Genomic DNA, 17,736 nt, shown 5'->3' on the forward strand with positions numbered 1-17,736 from the left:
TGCACATAATGTCACAGATGTAAATACACTAAAAAAATTATATACATTAAGTGGGTCAATTGTATAGTATGAGAATTATTTCACAGTAAAGCTCTTAAGAAGCTGTTTGTTCCAGTTTTTTTTAATTCTCTCACTAAATCTATTATTTCTTTTTGAAAAGTAATACACCTTTTATTTTTATGGTTTTCATTAGTTTTGAGGAAAAAGATTTTCTCCCTTCTGAGCAATACAAAGCAAAACAAGAAAGATATTGTAGATGAACGATTAACATATTTCTTTTTTCATTAACAAAAGCTGGAGTTTTCCCAGGGGATTAGCTTGATAACAAGCTAATTTGTTTCTTCTCCTAGGGATCTTCTGAGAAATAGTTCAACATCAGAAATTTATAGAAATGGAGTTTTGATTAGAAGTTGCCCTCTTAGCAGCTGCTGTCTGCTCTGCGTTCGCCATGGGGGTGGTGCAGGAAACAGCAGCTCAGACATCAGGCCCACTTCTTTGCGTTTCTCTTCTCGCCAGATCTCGTACCCTCATGCCTTAGTAACTGAACTCTTCTGTCTCCCCAGCTCTTCAAGCCTCAGCATTTCTGTGCCTCCCATCTGCTTTCTGGACAAATTTTCAACCTCTTGGTCTGATGTGTATTAATTGGCAAATTCCTATTAAGGGGAAACTTAGGAGTTAGTGTTGGGCTCACCTCAAAGGGTTTCTTTCTCTCTGATCTGCTGGCTCCTCAAGTTTTGGTGGCTTTGGCATCTCTTGATGCTTTCAAACAAGTTTTTAAAAAAATTTATCCAGATTTTCTGGTAGTTCTCAGTCAGAAGAATTTATTTGCTATACCCTATAGTGAAGAAAAGCCTTTTATTTTGAAAACAAAAATTCAATACAGTTGAACCTTGAATAGTGCAAGGATTAGGGTGCTGACCCTGCTCCATTCACCCTCCCAAACACCTTCCACAGAGTCAAAATTTCTATATAAGTTTTAACTCCCAGAAAACTTAACTACAGATGTCCCTCAGTGTCTGCCCACACGGGATTGGTTCCAAGACCCCAGGAAACCAAATTCTTAGGATGCTGAAGCCCCTTATATAAAATGACATAGAATAATGCATGCAGTCAGCCCTCCACATCTGTGGACTCCCAATCACAGATAAAAAATACTGTTTTTAGTCTTCAGTTGGTTGAATCTAAGGAAGCAAAATGTGGAATATCAACATCTGACTGACTATACGTTTATTTTTAAAACTCCTTAAAAAAATGGACCCATGCAGTTCAAATCCATGTTGTACAAGGGTTAACTGTATTTATTTTGAAAAAGTTTACATTACATTTATATATTTTGATCAGAGGAAACAGTATGTTCGAGCAGGCACATAGTACAAATAAACTTTAATTATAGTTTTTTTGTTTATACTTCAGTAATATATTTAGTTTTCTTTATGTAGGTCCTATGCTTTTATACTAAGTTCATTTCTAGGCATTTATGTACTTTACACATTTTGTGACTTGGTTTTATTCTATTGTATTTTATTGTTGGTCATTGTGGGCATGTTGGAAACATGATTAGTTTTTCTAAACCAGTTGTATATTTGTTTGCCTTACTGGATTGGTGTATTATCTTCAATATTTCCCCAATTGATTATCTTTGCTTTTCACATAAAGATAATGTGCTTTTTTCTTCCTTTTTTTGTATTTATAGTTCTCAATTTTTATTGCCTTGTTGATTATCTACAACTTCTAAAACATGCCAAATAATACCTTTGGTAGTAGATGTATTTTTCTGAATATAATAAAATGCTAGTGCTTATAATTGTTATTTTAAAATAATTTACTTCAAGAAATATGTGTACATATTTCTTGATTCTGAACAGGAATTTTACCAAGAATTTATATTAGATGTTACCAATTTTTTTTCAGTCTTTATTAAAAATACTGTTTACTTTTTTCTACCTTTAACTGATTACTATGGCAAACCCTATTAATAGTTTTCTTAATATTGACTCATCATTTTATTAATGGACTAAGAACTGTTTTTTATGGGGCATTATTCTTTTGACATATTGTTGGATTATTTTTGGTAGAACTTCATTAAAGCTTTTTGGTGTTTATCTTTCTGTTGAATTTATTTTTAGGGCTTTTGTGTGCTTTCTTTAATAGGTTTTAATTTTAGGGTTATGGTAGAGCTTTCATATGAATGGAGGCTATTTTATCTTTTATATATGTGTTTAAGGGACTTATACAATGTAGGAATTTGGGCTTTTTGAAAATTTGATAGAACTTGGCAGTGAAACTTCCTTGGCTCTTGCATAGTGAAGAGAGCTTCCAGTGCCACATCTCAACACCATGTGCAACAGAAAGTGCTTCACATGTCAGGATAGCAATGGCTTTGTCCCCTTGTCCATGTAAAGTGATAACAGAGAAGTGAGCCTTGGGATAAACAGTGCCTCTGTCTACTGGTTGCATCAATTCCCAACTCCTTGGAAGGTCACATGGAGAAATGAATGCAGCCTGTTTACAAACTAAGGCAGCTTTGTGGAAAGAATTGCTCTCAAATGCATTTTCTCTGCTCCCTAAAAAAGCTTAATGAAATATTGGATCCAAAGGAAGAAAGGGTAATGCATCACATAATCATCTCGACCATCACCCCATCAAGGGAAGGGACAGTAAAATCCTGTGTTCTCACTTGATGCTTCTATCAACAGTTAAGGCAGTTTCTGTAAGAGACCTCCAGGATGCTGCCGGCAAAACTGCCCATCACAAGGCGGTGGGGAGATCAGGAGTTGGTTGCTATTCCCGAGCTAAGACTTGCTTTGGACAGCAAACTCCAGTACCCTCAAATTTAATTGGTTCTTACTGCAATGTCTTAGCCAGCACCTGAAAAATACTACTGTAAAAATAGGGCTTACAGAAAAAAATGACAATCTTTTAGAATCCTCACACTAATGAACAAAATGCTAACTACAGAAAGTTGACAATACTAGTTAAAAGGTCAAGTGTGGGCAGTCTCAGTGACTGCCCTCCACTGGGAGATGGGCAGGCATGAGGACTGTTAGCAAGGTCATGGAAAAAGAACCATGAAAACCAGCCAGAAAACCTAGTTCCAAAGTTGCCCAGTTCATGGGCACCAGAAGATTCCGATGTAATAGAAAGGGTCCCTTGACCAATAAATAGAACAGAAATCACAGAAACTCAGGTATGATGCCAAAAGGATATTTCTGAGAAGTCTTTAATGCATGGTACAACAAATTTGGTTTTTAAAGATATAATACTTGCTCTATAAAGAGGTTATCTCACTTTAAAACCAACATCTTCAGAGGAGAAGAACAGAAAGCACAGTCCCTGTGACACCGTGATTCTTTCTCCAAGGCTGAAGGACAAGCTGGGCTCCAGGGGATCTCCTTCCTAGGCTGCTGAGGCCTCTAGAGCACTCCATCTACTCTGTCATTTGCATACAGAGAGGGAATGGACACACATTTAAACTGTCATACTTAGGTGGAATTTAAGATGTATATTGCTTTCTTCTTGCTGAAGAGAAACATTTCTCTTTCCCACTGAGCACTGCAGTAATGCTTGTGGTACCCTATGGTAAAACAGAGCTCAGGAAGTGTGTTGGCCTGACAAAGAAAATCCAACCCATCCAAGTCAGCTCACAGCATCACCTTGATTGGTCTTCATCACTGTAGTGGTATGTAATGAACAATGCATTTTCTTTACAGGTTCTAGTGAAGCTTTCTCAATTTAGCTGGGAGGACAAAAGAGTGCACTTTGTCAACTTAGTAAAAACTAGCCTGCTTAGAGCCGACATGGTAATTCTAAGTGCAGTGAACACACTGGTGATCACAGCAGTCACAGGAAGCAGGTGAGAGCACACCCCTGTAGCTGGACAGGGTAGCCTGGGTGGGAGCTTCTTGGATTCATGGCTGAGGTCCAGATTCTCCCTCAATCAGCCAGAGCACTGCAGTTTGAACCAGCACAAGTGGGTGACTGCAACTTTGCTTTAACTGAAGACTCTCCAATAGCATTAAGGTACCTTTGCAGCTATAGTGAGGTTACATTAGTTAGGTGTACAAAGTGAGAAGTATGTTTAGAGTACTGTGGAAACTATGCTGGAGAGCACCTACCAAATGCCATTTGGGCACCCTATACATTTTGGCTTTCCATGTGTGTGTGAACAGATTTCCAGTTCATGGGACCAAATGGTTAATAGAGGGAAGTTCTAGCATGGGAACGAGCCCAGATAGAACAATCAGGGACATACATTCAAAATGGGGTATTTGCATGACCCATGAATATATAATATTTATATATGTTTCATAAAAGCCTGAAAGACCAGGATTTTCAGTCAGTCCCTGCACTCACATGAGGTCATTGAGATGTTTCTAGAGTAAGATGAACACCGTTTGGCTCTTGTTGTCTACCTCATGCTTGGATTCTTCAAGAACAGTGTGACCATTTCTAGTCCTGTGATAAACTTCAGGTTTTTAAGCACAGAAAACAAGATGACTTTCATCCAGCCCTGCTCTGGGGGCCTGAATGTCCCAATGGCTGGGGTCACAGGACTCCCAGCTTGGTCTCGCAACTGGTCTTCAAGAAAGAAATAAGGTTGTTCCTTGGAAGCTGGCCTTGTCCCAAACAGGGCCATTTCTGTTCCTTATACCTTTCATCATTGGCTTTTCCAGGTCTTTGCAGGCTTTCTCTTCTTCCTCCATAGATTTCATCTTGCTATCCTGTCTTAATTCTTGGACTTATTCCCTCGGTGCATAGACAGTGTCAACAAGACTCGTTCTATTGCTGTCTGACCAATGCTTCTAGTGTTTTTGACTCTGTTTTTCTCTTCTTCTGGAAGCAAAGCTTGGGGAGCAGATTCTTTGTATGAACTTGAATTGAGTGTTTGTAGTATTTTGGCACTTATGCCATTAAGTTTTGATGACTTCCAGAATTTGTGCATCTCCTACCAAAGCAGCTGTGATTTTTCCCAGCACAAACTCAGTGTCTGAAGGCTTCCACTCAGGTTTGCACTTATATGGCATCTTTTCACATGCTTGGGACTCAGTTACTTACAATCCTTTTTCAGGCAGGGAGGAGCTAAGTGCCAGAGGGAAGGTGTGGTGGTAGAGATCTCAGGCTTGGTGCTGTGGCAGTCTTTGGAGGCTCTGATGCCCTAGTTGATGGCAGTGTGTGGAGCACTAGGCTGGGATGGGTGGGGCAGTGTGTGGTAGGTGGGCATCGGCTACACCAGCATGCTTCCACATGGTTGCTGGATTGGTGATTGGATGGGAAGAGAGCATATGAGACAGCCCAGAATGAGGCTTAATGGTGAGGTTGCTGATAGATGGTGGCTTTTGTTTGCTTCTGTAGATGATCCACCTATTCATGGAGATCCTGCTGGTTGTTGTATGGCATTCATTTCCACCCACTCATGCTCCCTGATATTTCAAATGTATTTCTGTCATTTTTACTGTCCTCAAGCTTTGCAATTGTCATTGTTGTCATTGGTAGGTTTCCCTGATAGAGAAAACCATTCAGCTTGGAACTGACAGACAACATTACCAAAATATTTGGGAAGGGTAGAAGATATCTTTCATTCTTTTCCTCACTTCCCACACACTGACGCATGACCTGGGACATGTAAATGATGTTGCCCAAGGTCTCACTGTAATCTCCCTCTCAGCTCCAGATAGTTTCCCTCAGGATTGCAAACTCTTTTTCTGAAGGTCTTGACCCTGGGCTGCAAGGGTTTTGAAGGCAGTCATGGCTTTTTGAATATCTCATCTACCTGGACAATAATTTTCCATGAGAAAATTCACTGCAGATGGCACAATAAATGAGGTACAAGACTTTTATCTGTGGCATCATATTTAAAAAGCAGCTTCCAACCATCTGCTGAGCTTCACGTAACTTGCTGCATTCTTCTAAAGACTGCACAAGCATTTGCTGGGAAGAACATATTCTAGATTTTCCATTAAATATAAAGTGCTCACAGAACCTCGCTTCTCACTGGTCTGCAATGGCCATGGACATGTTGAAAGAACAATCTGGAGTTCTTATAATATTCATTTTCTGTTCCCAAAATATTCTGTAGCACCACATTATAATAGCTTTTGTTAATGGCAGTTTAATGGAATCCTGTGGGAGGGCTCTCCAATGTTCTGGATTTGGGAGACATAGGCTTTTCTCCAGGCTTCACACAGCTCCTTTCCTCCTCCAGAACTGCAAGGATGACATCTCCTTTTGTAAACAGTAGTTTGTCATTTGTCTGCTGGAAGTTAAACTTTGTTCTTATGACCACTTGGCTGCTGCTATTATTCATTATTGTGTCCAAACTTCAACACCAGCCCTGGAACAATTTTGAAGTTCAGCTGGGGTCTCAAGGAGTCAGAAGGCTTTATTTGATGAGATGAGGGCTGGGCACACACAGACTCACTTCCCAGTCCAATGTCTGTTTTTAATATATTTAGAGTCACTAAGGAATGGAGGATTTGTTAAAATGCTGCCCCCAGTACAGATTGTTTGCATTAATGTTTCCAGGTGCAGGGTGCCCCCCAGCCTCTCAGGAACTCCCAGATGTGGCTCAGGCCCATGCTCCACACTCTCTCCTGGGCTCTGAGTGGATGCTCTTTTCTTCCCCACCTCCAGGTGGCACCAGTCTCAGGCTCCTTCCTTCATCAGGCTTTCTTGAGTAGTCTTAATAGTTGTTTATCTCTTTTTTTTTCCTAAAAATATTATATTTTTCAATTTCACATATTTTTCCTAATTCATTATGACTCTAATTTTTTGTTTTTTCATTCCTGTGCTTATTATTTTATATTAGTTTTTGCCATTTCTCTTTTGATCTCTAATGATTTCTTGCTTTATTAATATTGATACTATGACACCTGTTGCATAAAGAATTAAAATAGTTATATCAGTTTGAATTATAGCCTTTAGAATATGACATAGCACTATTTGACCAAATCAATGCTTTTTAACTGGATTTAATTTTTATGAATATCTCATTGCTATTTTGTTTTTGTTTACATTTCTTCAATATGCCTTCTACTTTACTTTTAATATGCAGCAGTTTTTAATGCTCCCTTTCAGCACACGATACATATTCTTTATTGTTTTCTGTCTTTTAATGTTTTGGAATACTTATATCTTATTATTTTTTTAGCATTTGAAGATTTTTTAAATCCTTGAATTTATATTTACTTAATTTTATATGGTGTGAAATTAAAAATATTTCATTATATTAGTACTCTTTTCTTTTCCCTATCTTTGTTCAGGCTATTACAAAAAATGTATCATTAACCAGGTGACTTATAAACATCAGAAAATTATTTCTCACCATTCTGGAAGCCCAAGAACCCAAGATCAAGGGACTGGCAGATTGGATGTCTTGTGAGCACTTACATTCTGTTCTATAGATGGCACCTTCTGGCTGTGTCCTCACATAGCAGAATAGGGGAGGGAAACCCTTGCTTCCCTTTTATACAGGCATTAATTTCATTCATGATGACTCCACCCTCCCAACCTAATCACCTCCTTAGGGTTCCACTTGCTAATTTCATGTACTTGGGGATTAAAATTTCAACATATGAATTGGCAGGGCAGGGGTGGGTCAGTGGCAGGGGGAGGTGACAAAAACATTCAGACTATGAGGTCTTTCTAGAAAGTATCCAGCCATGTGCTATGAAAAATAGACATTTATTGAAGAAGATACAAGAAACATTGCACATAGGACAATGATGCCTCAATCCCCTTTAAAGTAGACATTTGGAACCTCATACAGTTCCCCCAATTGCCATCAACTGCCCTGTTGTATTTTCCTGAATCTCATCCAGGGTCTGAAATGTCTTTCCTTTCAGAGGTGATTTTAGTGTAGGGAAAAGTGAGAAGTCACAGGATGCCAAATCTGGGCTGTAGGGGGACTGAGTCACCTGGGTGATTTGATTTTTTGCCAAAAGACTCTGCAGGAGACATGATGCATGAGTTGGTGGTGCATTGTTGTAATGAAGTTGCCAATCACCAGTCACCCATAGCTGTGGCATTCTGAATCATTCAAATAGTTTATTCTCCACCAAGAAATGTTCAAGCTTAACACAAAATGTGACGGAGACTTGTTGCTCTATTCACTCAGTCATTTTGCATGTGATGGCCACACAGCACACATGCTCACTCAACAATGTCTATTGCCCCCACTAATACAGTGAAGTCAGCATTATTCACTCATGCACATTCCAGTCCATTCTCCTTGGACTGGATGTAACCTTGCTGCCAGGTTACATCGATGTAGCACCAACTATTCTTGTTATAACAGAACAATGGTTTGGCTTTTTTCCAGATAGACATATAGCTTTCCTCTATGCACCATTTCTCATTTTCTAGTAATGTGAATTAGGTTTTTATAATTCATATAATTACCATTTCTCCTATACATATGCTTTGTATATAGGTTTTAACACTAGGAATCATTTTGGTAACATTGTAATTGTGTCACCAATTATTTTATTATTATTGTTCTCCCCACTTTTAGAGCTCATCCAGTATTTTTATGCCATGCCTGCCCCATTCTTGAATTCTTAAATGAGCTTTATTTCTAAGTTTGTTGGAAGACATTTTCAACTAAGTTTTCAAGAAAACATGGGTGCAATGTTTTCTGCGGTGGTGACTTCTCTTGTGAGTCCCCCCGTGTGACATGGATGAAAGTGAATGTGGCCAAGACATGATGTGATCTTCTTAGGGAGGAGTGGTGACCATTTTCCCTGCTGGGAAAAGGCCTTGGGCTGGTGGCCAGTTTCTCAGGGGAGACAAGGCCAGCAGCGACCAGTTTCTCCAAGGAGAAAAAGGCCCTGAGCCCCCTGCTCCAGGGCTTTTATTGGGTTGTAATACACAGGAATACAGGGCAGCAAGGATCAAACAGTAGATAACATTTCAAAGAAATCTGAGGGCTTCAGAGTCTGTCAGGAACAGAGTTTTAGGGTTTCTCGCTCAAACCCTTAACGTATGAATGAAAGCACTCTTAGCAGAGCAGATTTCACAGGTTTATCAGGAAGTCTTTGTGGTGCCAGATTTTTTCCCAGGACACACTCTAGCAAGGCAAGGAGCTGCACCTCTCCCCATCAGGTATTCAGGCTTAAGGAGATTAGAGCCAGGAAGTGCTTCTCCCAGAGAACATGGGGACTCTGGCTATGTCAAAGCAGGGCGGGGGCAAGAGTCCATTGCTCTTTGTTGCAGCTGCCCCCCCACCCCAGTCCTTCCATGGAGGCCTCCCAAGTGATCCAGTCTGGCTTAGATTGCCCCCCACTGTGAGGGGTCTTATCCGTCATTGACTTCCGACCAAGCTTTGAGGGCAGGGAGAGGAAACTGAGGCAGCGTTTACTACCAGAGACAAGCTTTGTCTCCTGCAGCTGGCATTCCAAAGGTCATCCCTTGCCCTTAGCCACAAGGGGTTGAGATACAATTTCTAAAACCAGGCAGAGTGGTCTACAACAGTTTTCTATATCCGTGAATAACTGAGAATGACCTTCTGTTATCTGAATACATAAAATATCTGGAGATCCCCATATGTGTGTATAGCTTGGCTCACAGATTTTTCTCCTTAAAATGCTAGAAGAAATATTGCCTCTTGGTATTCATTCAGTGTAGCATCTTAGGAGCCTAGTGGCAGCCACAGATTTTTCTTATAAAGATGACTTAATTTTCTTCCTTATGGGTTTTAGCATAATTGTCACACATAGTAGACATTTCATAAATATTTGTTACGTGAATAGATAAATGGGAAAAAGTTTCTAGCACATATATCAAGGGGGTTTTATTCTTGATAAAGTATTTAGAAATCTCTTGCCAATCAATAATAAATCATAAATATACCAATAGAAAAATAGGTGAGGTTATAAGCAGGCAATTTGCAAATAATGAATTATAAAATGTGCTAAACATGAATCAAAAATTCTGAATTAAAAGAGTGAAATTATTTGTCTACTAAATTGAAAAAGAAAAGTTAGTAGAGAAGTATAAGTTGGAGTAACCTCTCTGGGGAACAATTTGTTAAAAGGCATCAAAATTATCCTACTTTTGACTCAGCAATTTTACACTTTGGATTTTATTCTAATAGAATAATCAAGATTATATGCAAAGATTTAGCTTTAAAGGTGCTTATTTCAGACTTTTTTGAATCCTCACCTGAGGATATGTTTATTGATTTGAGAAAGAGAAACATTGATATGAGAGAGAAACATTGATAGGCTGCCTCCCATGTGGCCCTGACTGGGGAGCAACCTGGGTATGTGCCCTGACCAAGCATCAAACCCATGATGTTTTGGTGTACAGGATGACACTCCAACCAACAGAGCCACCCAGACAATGCCACTTCAAAATTTTTTAAATAGGAAAAAATGGAATCAATAAGATTCCATTTCCATAGAATTGAAATGGAATCTTAAAGATCAATAAAAGATTTTTTAAAGAAATTATGATGCATTCATAAATGGAATACCAGGTTATGGTAAACAAGTAAACATGTAGTTGTAGAAAAATTTATCAAAATGGAAATATAATCACAATGCACTCTAAAATGAAGAAAGCTTGCTATAAGACAGTATTTTAATGTAAGTATACTCATTTCAACATAACACTTTTTTATTGATTATCTACAATAGTAGATACAGGGAAGACTATATTCTTTGTAAGAAGGAGAATTTCTCTAAACTGGTTTGTATCCCAAACCACAGTGTTAACATAGTCATGGATCTCCAGTTCAATGTATAAATGAATAAACTCCATAATTCACATTTTTATAAGCTTTTAGAAGTGGCTTCTGCTTACACATTTCCCATGGAGGTCACAGAAGTTACTCTGTGACTATTGTTAAATTGAATTGCAGTTCCTCACATTGATGGTCAAGCTTGCTCAGCTGGTTAGACTACATGACTATGGTTAGTATGCAAGCACATGTGTTCGTGTATGAACTCAGTCTGTGTTGGTACAGAGAAAGTGTCCATTTGTCTCCTTGGCCACTATATGGAAAGACTTGTTTCCTTTATGCTCAGCAGTTTTCACTTCATGTGCATTTCTGTGCAAAGGACTGCTGGGAATTCACAATTGATTGATCTATTGATTTGACAAAATTGGTAATGCCTTTTAGACCCTATAATTCACAGACTAATCAGTGAATTCCAAAATTTAACTCTAAGTGTTTAGAATTTCAAATGGATATTGTTTGGAATTTATAGTGATTTTTTAAAAATTCCAAATGGAGCCAAGAAGGCAATATAAGATTTTAAAATGCACAAGCTTCATTACTACATCATTGATTTAGAATATAATATCTTCAGTGTACCTATCTGTATTGACAAGGCATGTAGGTTTAAGGGTGGGAGAAGATGATCACCTTGAAGTGCAAACAACAATTTTTAGGACCTAATCTTTGAGAAATATGTGGTGGGTCCATATCTCAGATGGACCACAGCCAGCAAACAGTTTCAAATTGTCCACCAGGCTGTTGAGTAGAAAATTATTCCTTTGACTCATTTTTTTTATTTTAAGTTCCATTGAGTTGTAATATTCCAGAAAATTTTTTATTGTTCTAGCAAATTAAGAATAACACCAATAACAACATTAAAGCATTCTATTCTCTAGGAGTGTTTTCTTTAAATTTGAAGCATCTTTCTATATTCATCCTATTCATACTAAAGCAGACAAATATTCTTTTTACTTTACTAAATTCATGACTTAGCCCTCAAAGTATTAGAAAGACTTTTTTTTAAGTTTCAAACATTTATTCACCAGTGTAAACCCCAACAGAATACACCAACATGATTTTGTGCATTTAGAGGGGAAATATTTCCTGGGTAGGTCGAAAATTGTGTGAATGACTTTTGGAAGAGTTTCATTCTAAGCAGCTTTAGAGTGAAACATTTCATTTAGAAGTCTGGACCTTCTTTCTTCAGTTTGCTATGATCTGCATTCACTGAGTAGAACTTGTAGTGCTCATTGGGACTCAACTTGTTCCAGGGTTCTGGGTTATTCTTTTTGTCCCAAACAGACATCTGGATTGAATTACTTCTGGCTCTAATAATTACAAAACAGGGATCAAGCTTGGATGCTTCTTGTCCTGACTGCAGATCTGATGGAACATGGTTGCAGCAGAGGGTGGTAGGTAGACAAGAAGAAAACTCTAGAAAGAATTTTATTACCTATGTAGACAGGTGAGGTCAGTCCTGAAAGTTCTAATTATAAATGTAAGGGAAACCAAAGTTTTGCCTCCCTAAATTTTGCCTTTTGGGAAATTGATTTAAGCTGGTTATTAAGAAACAAAAGGCTCAGAAAGAAGCCTTTTGGCCACCTTGCCTTCCTGTCTAAAGGAATTCAGGTAAAAAAATCTACTTCAGAAAGGGACTCTTAGCATATTTGTTTTAGCATATTCACCTTAGCACATGTGAACTAGCATGTATGTGATGGGCAGGAAGAAATCTAGCAAAGCCTGGTTCCCTGTGTCCTGAGAATTCAATGACCATCTGCTTGCTTTTTTCTGCTATTGTGAATTATCAACTTCACCTTCAGATTCCCAGGCCCCTGCCCTGCCCCTTCTCCTTTATCCAGAATGGCATATAAATCTCAATTATGTGATGCATCTGGGGTCTCATACCTTATGACACCCCAGCAGCCACATCCATGATAAACTCTGTACATTTTCTCCTGTTAATCTATTTCTTTTTATTTGATTATTAGCCCAGATAGAAGAACTTAGAAGGTGAGAGGAACATTTTTATCTTACACAAGTGCTTTTCCTATTCTACTGCCAGGTTAATAATTCGATAAATTCATCACAATTCATGTATTTTATACTAGATTTCCAGCCAGGGGAGCTCCTGCTTGGGTAATAGAATGTAGGGACCATTTTCTTTTAAAACTTACAGACTAAAGATTTTTAATACAATTTATTTTTATGCTTTTTTTCATCCCCAGTTACATTTGTGCACCAAGCCCAAGATTTCTTTTGGCTGAAATGAACCAGACTACCATTTTTGTACCTTGGTCCCAGAGCAGGGGCCCCCCAGTGCCCAGGACCCTGGCTTTGGTGACTGGTGATTGACTGTGAAGCATCTGACAGTGTCTGGAACCTTTTCCATCTGTCCCAGGGGCTTTTTGGTCCCACAGCACCTACTTTGCAGTTTAAATAGACTTGCTTATTAAGAGGATAAGAGGCTTTTAATGAACTCTGGCCTGCAACTTGGAATCATGTTCACCCAACCTTCTTTTATTTTTTAATAAAATAGTTTATTTATTTATTTTTAGAGAGAGGGGAAGGGACAGAGAATAAGAAGGAGAGAAAAATCATGTGAGAGAGAAACATCAATTGGTGGCCTCTTGTACATACCCTTACTAGGGACCAGACCCACAATCCAGGCATGTGCCCTGACAGGGAATCAAACTGGCGACCTTTCACTTTGGACAACGTCCAACCCACTGAGCCACATGGGTCAGGGCCTCGCTCAATCTTCTTAGCCATCATACTGTTTCAGGTGAAGCCTCAGACGAGTGTAGTGAAAAGGATAGATCCTTGGCAAAGACTGGCACTGAAGCCTCACCCTGGAGCTCATCTATTCCTCTCAGGTGGGAAACATTTTGAGACCTCTCTGGGAAATAAAATGAAAGTGACTTCTTAGCAATTTCTCTGAGTTAGAGGTAAAGGAATGCTAATATTCACAAATTCAATCCCCTGGTCATTTTTATAGTGCCAAACAATGGTATTTACTTGTCTATTCTTCATTCTTTGAAAATTGACTAATTGTATTGTTGGAACTGATGTTGTAGGAACTGATGTAACTTGCTATTGGAAGCCATGCAGACTCAGAAGGCACAGGGGAGTCTATATCTATATATATGAGGTGGAGGATAAGAGCCTGAGGTTCAGAATCAGACACCCTATGTCCAAACCCCAGCTCTCTCACTGCCTGTGTAACTTGGACACGCTGTCCAAGCCTTCCAAGATAGTGATAGGATTGACCTCACAGAATTGGCTGAGTTTCAAGTGGCATAATCCTGGCCAATAAGAAGTGTCTAATATATGTTATTGGTGTTGTTTTCACTAGGCCCATTTTGTCTTTGTTGTCCCAAATTCTTTCATTTACATTCTCTAATTCTTTTCCTCATTCCTGTCAGCTCTGCCTCACTTTTGCAGCTTGCTGACAACTGGGGATGCATAGTTAGGAAACTGTTATAGTTAATACATACAGTGGGGAAGGGAAATGATTGGGAGAGGAGGGACAGATGATGAACACAAAACCCAATTTTAGCTGTTGAAGAAAAATGTCTTTAAAAACAAAGCCCACAAAGACAGCTTCCATGACCAAAGCAAGGAAGCAGCTCTGGGGATGATGATTTTTCTCACTTCAGTCCACCAGAAACTTATTCTTTTAATTAAGGAAAAGGAGGGAAAAAGAGGTATGATAATGTAGTCTTATGAGTACTTGTCTAACACAAACTAAAGAATATTATATACCTCTCAATATCAAGTTTCAAATTTTAATCTGTATGTTATACTTCTTTATAAATAACTTTGATGTCTTTTATTTCTTTTTCTTGTTTTATTGTGCTGGCTAGACCTTTCAGTACAACACTGAATAGAGGTGGTGGGAGCATTCACCTGTGGTTTGTTCTCAATTATAGGAGGAAAGCGTTCAGTCTTTGTTAAGTATGATGCTAGCTGCACATCTCTCATAGGCGTCCTTTGTAATGTTGAGAAAATTTTCTCCTATTATGACTTTGCTAAGAGTTTTGTTTGTTGAATTTTGTTAAATGCTCCTTTGGCAACTATCGAGATGATCACACAGTTTTCCATTATTAGTTTGTTAGTATGAAAGATTACATTGAATGATTTGAAAATATTAAATAAACCCTGCATTCTCGGAATAAACCCTACTCAGTCATGATTTATGTTGTTGGATTTCATTTGCTATAATTTTATTTAGACTTTTTATGTCTACATTTATGAGGAATATTGATATATAGTTTTCATTTCTTGTATCTTCTTTGTCTGGCTTTGGTGTCAGAGAATTCTGGTCTCAAGGAATTAATCAGTAAGATATACCTTCCTTTGCCATTTTCTGGAAGAGTTTGTGTGGAACTAAAATTATTATTCTTTGAATATGTTACACATTTTATCATTGAAGCTTTCTGGGCTTAGAGTTGTCTTTGTGTGATGGTTTTTAATTACAAATTCAATTTCTTAAAATATTTATAGGGCTGTAAAGATTATTTTTAATGAGTTTTAGTAGTGAGTATTTTTCAAGAAATCTGCCCATTTTATCTAAATTGTATGATTTATCAAAATTATTGATTTACCTATGAATTCACTTAATTTCCTCTTTATCTGCAGGGTATTATGCAGACTATCATCCTTTTCAATTCTGATATTGATCATTTGTGCTTTCTTTCTTCTTTTCCAGATCAATCTATCTAGAGCAGGATTAGCAAAATACAACCTGTGGGCCAGCCACCTGTTTTGCAAATAGATTTTTGTTGGAACACAGTCTCATTTATCTGTTTACATATTGTATGTGGCTGCTTTTTCAATAAGATGTCAGAGATAAGTAATGAGAAACTGCAGCTTTGTAAGCCTAAAATGTTTACTGTCTGGTCCTTTCAGGAAAAGTTTGTGCTATTTTGGATTGAATGATTATTTTTATTGTTCCATTTGTATCATTCAGTGTTCAACCAGAGAAACAGAGTGGAAAAATAGAAAAATACAACCAGTATGGAAAACATACATACATAAATAGACGAATAGATAGACAGCCTTATTACAAGGAATTGGCTTAGATGGCTGTGAGGACTGGCTAAGCAAGTCTGCATCCATAGGCAAGGTAGTTGAAAAAGCAGCCTAGAGTCCTCCAGACATTGACCAGAACTGTTGTCTACTGGCAGTCAAAATTGAAAAATCTAGCAAAAAGGGATCAATTGTGAACTCTAGCACAAGAACTGCCAGACTCAAGGGCTTTCTCTGACTAAGTCAAGCTCCCCAGGGTCATCTTTTTTATTTAGAGTCAACTGATTAGAAACATTAATTACATCTGCAAAATCCCTTTATTGTATCACCTGGTTAGTTGACTGACTAACAAAAGAAGGTATTGGATGTGTTTGTCACAAAATGACCGTTGTTCTTCCTTCTGTCCTTGTATTTTATTCTAGCCAAGTTGACACATCAAAAACCATCAAAGGATTTTATTTCCTTTGTTTTCTGTTTTATATATTTAGTGCTTCAGAGTTTACCAGATACATTTTCAATTTAGAATTTCTTAGCTTTAGTTGATATTATAGTTTCATGCATAGTATAAGAAACTTACAATAGTACACTTTCATTTCTCCTTTCCCAAGTTTTGTGCTATTTCTGTTATACACCATATATATGACATCATGTTATATTGTTATTGTATTTTCCTAAACAATAATATAGTGTTTTTTCAATTTTTTATTGTGCTAAATATATATCACATAAAATTGACATCTGAATCATTTTCAAGTATACAGTTCAGCAATTTTAAATATGTTCATAATGTTGTGTAACCATACTACCACCCATCTCCAGAACACTTTTCATGTTTTAAAACTGAAACTCTATATCTGGTAACTCCCCATTCTCCCTTCCCTTCAACCCCTGGAAACCACCATTCTACTTTCTGTCTCTACAAATTTGACTGCTCAAGCACCTCATATAAGGGAAAGCATACAGTGTGTGTGTGTGTGTGTGTGTGTGTGTGTGTGTGTGTGTGTGACTATCTTATTTCACTTACCATAATGCCCTCAAAGTTCATATGTGTTGTATCATGTGTCAAATTTTCTCCCTTTTGAAGGCTGAATAATGTTCGACATATGTATATACCATATTTTGCTTATTCATTCATCTGTTGATGGACCCTTGGGTTGCTTCTCCATTTGGTTATTATTAATACTGTTGCTATGAACATGGTGTACAACTATCTCTTTCAGATTCTGCTTTCAATTCTCTTGGTTATTTTTATAGTGTTTTTGAATATATATCTATGTATATATTTTTAGTGTTTCCCTGGGTATTAAAATATGCATATATGACTTTTTACTGATGTCAACTGGTATCAACATTTCACCACTTGAATGGTAAAAATTTTACCTCCATTTAGGTCTTTTCATCCTCCACATTTTGAAATTTTGAATATTAGATTTGCTATAATTTTTGGTTCAGTCATCACAAATGTTTTATAAAATTCATGAAAAGAATAACAGTGTATTATACATGCCCATTTTTCTCTTTTGTTGTTTTTATCCTTCCTTCTTGGCTCTCTAAAATTCCTTATTTTATTACTTTTCTGTTCACAGAACTCCATTTGGCCACCCTTAAGGGTAGGTCTACTAGCAAAAAATCCTTTCAGTTTTCATTTAAGAATGTTTTTATTTTATATTCATTGCTTATGGATAGTTTTTCTAGATATTGAGTTTGTGATTGCAAGGGGTTTTTTTTCAGTACTTGAAAAATGTTGTCACTCTTTTCTGTCCTTTGTGGTTTCAGATAAGAAATCAGTTGATATTCATATCAACATTCTCCTTTAGGTAATGCACCATGTCTCTTGGGCAGCTTTCAAGATTTATTTTTTTACTGTCTTTAATTTTCAGAAGTTTAATTATAATGTATCTAGACTTCTGACCAAGATGGAGGCATAAGTAGACACATTGTGCCTCCTTGCACAACCAAAAGGACAATAACAAATTTAAAAACAAAACACA

The 17,736-nt window shown here is 37.6% G+C and overlaps 2 pseudogenes; both read right to left on the minus strand.

The window, feature by feature from the left end:
- Window positions 1-4,580: 4,580 nt before the first annotated feature.
- Window positions 4,581-6,304, minus strand: LOC119004216 (rho guanine nucleotide exchange factor 7-like; annotated as a pseudogene).
- Window positions 6,305-11,872: 5,568 nt separating this feature from the next.
- LOC119004205 (cytochrome c oxidase subunit NDUFA4-like) lies at window positions 11,873-12,112 on the minus strand (annotated as a pseudogene).
- Window positions 12,113-17,736: the final 5,624 nt, after the last annotated feature.

Source organism: Sturnira hondurensis, unplaced genomic scaffold, assembly GCF_014824575.4.
Source record: "Sturnira hondurensis isolate 20B ecotype Veracruz unplaced genomic scaffold, ASM1482457v3 Scaffold0019186, whole genome shotgun sequence".
Lineage (NCBI taxonomy): Eukaryota > Metazoa > Chordata > Mammalia > Chiroptera > Phyllostomidae > Sturnira > Sturnira hondurensis.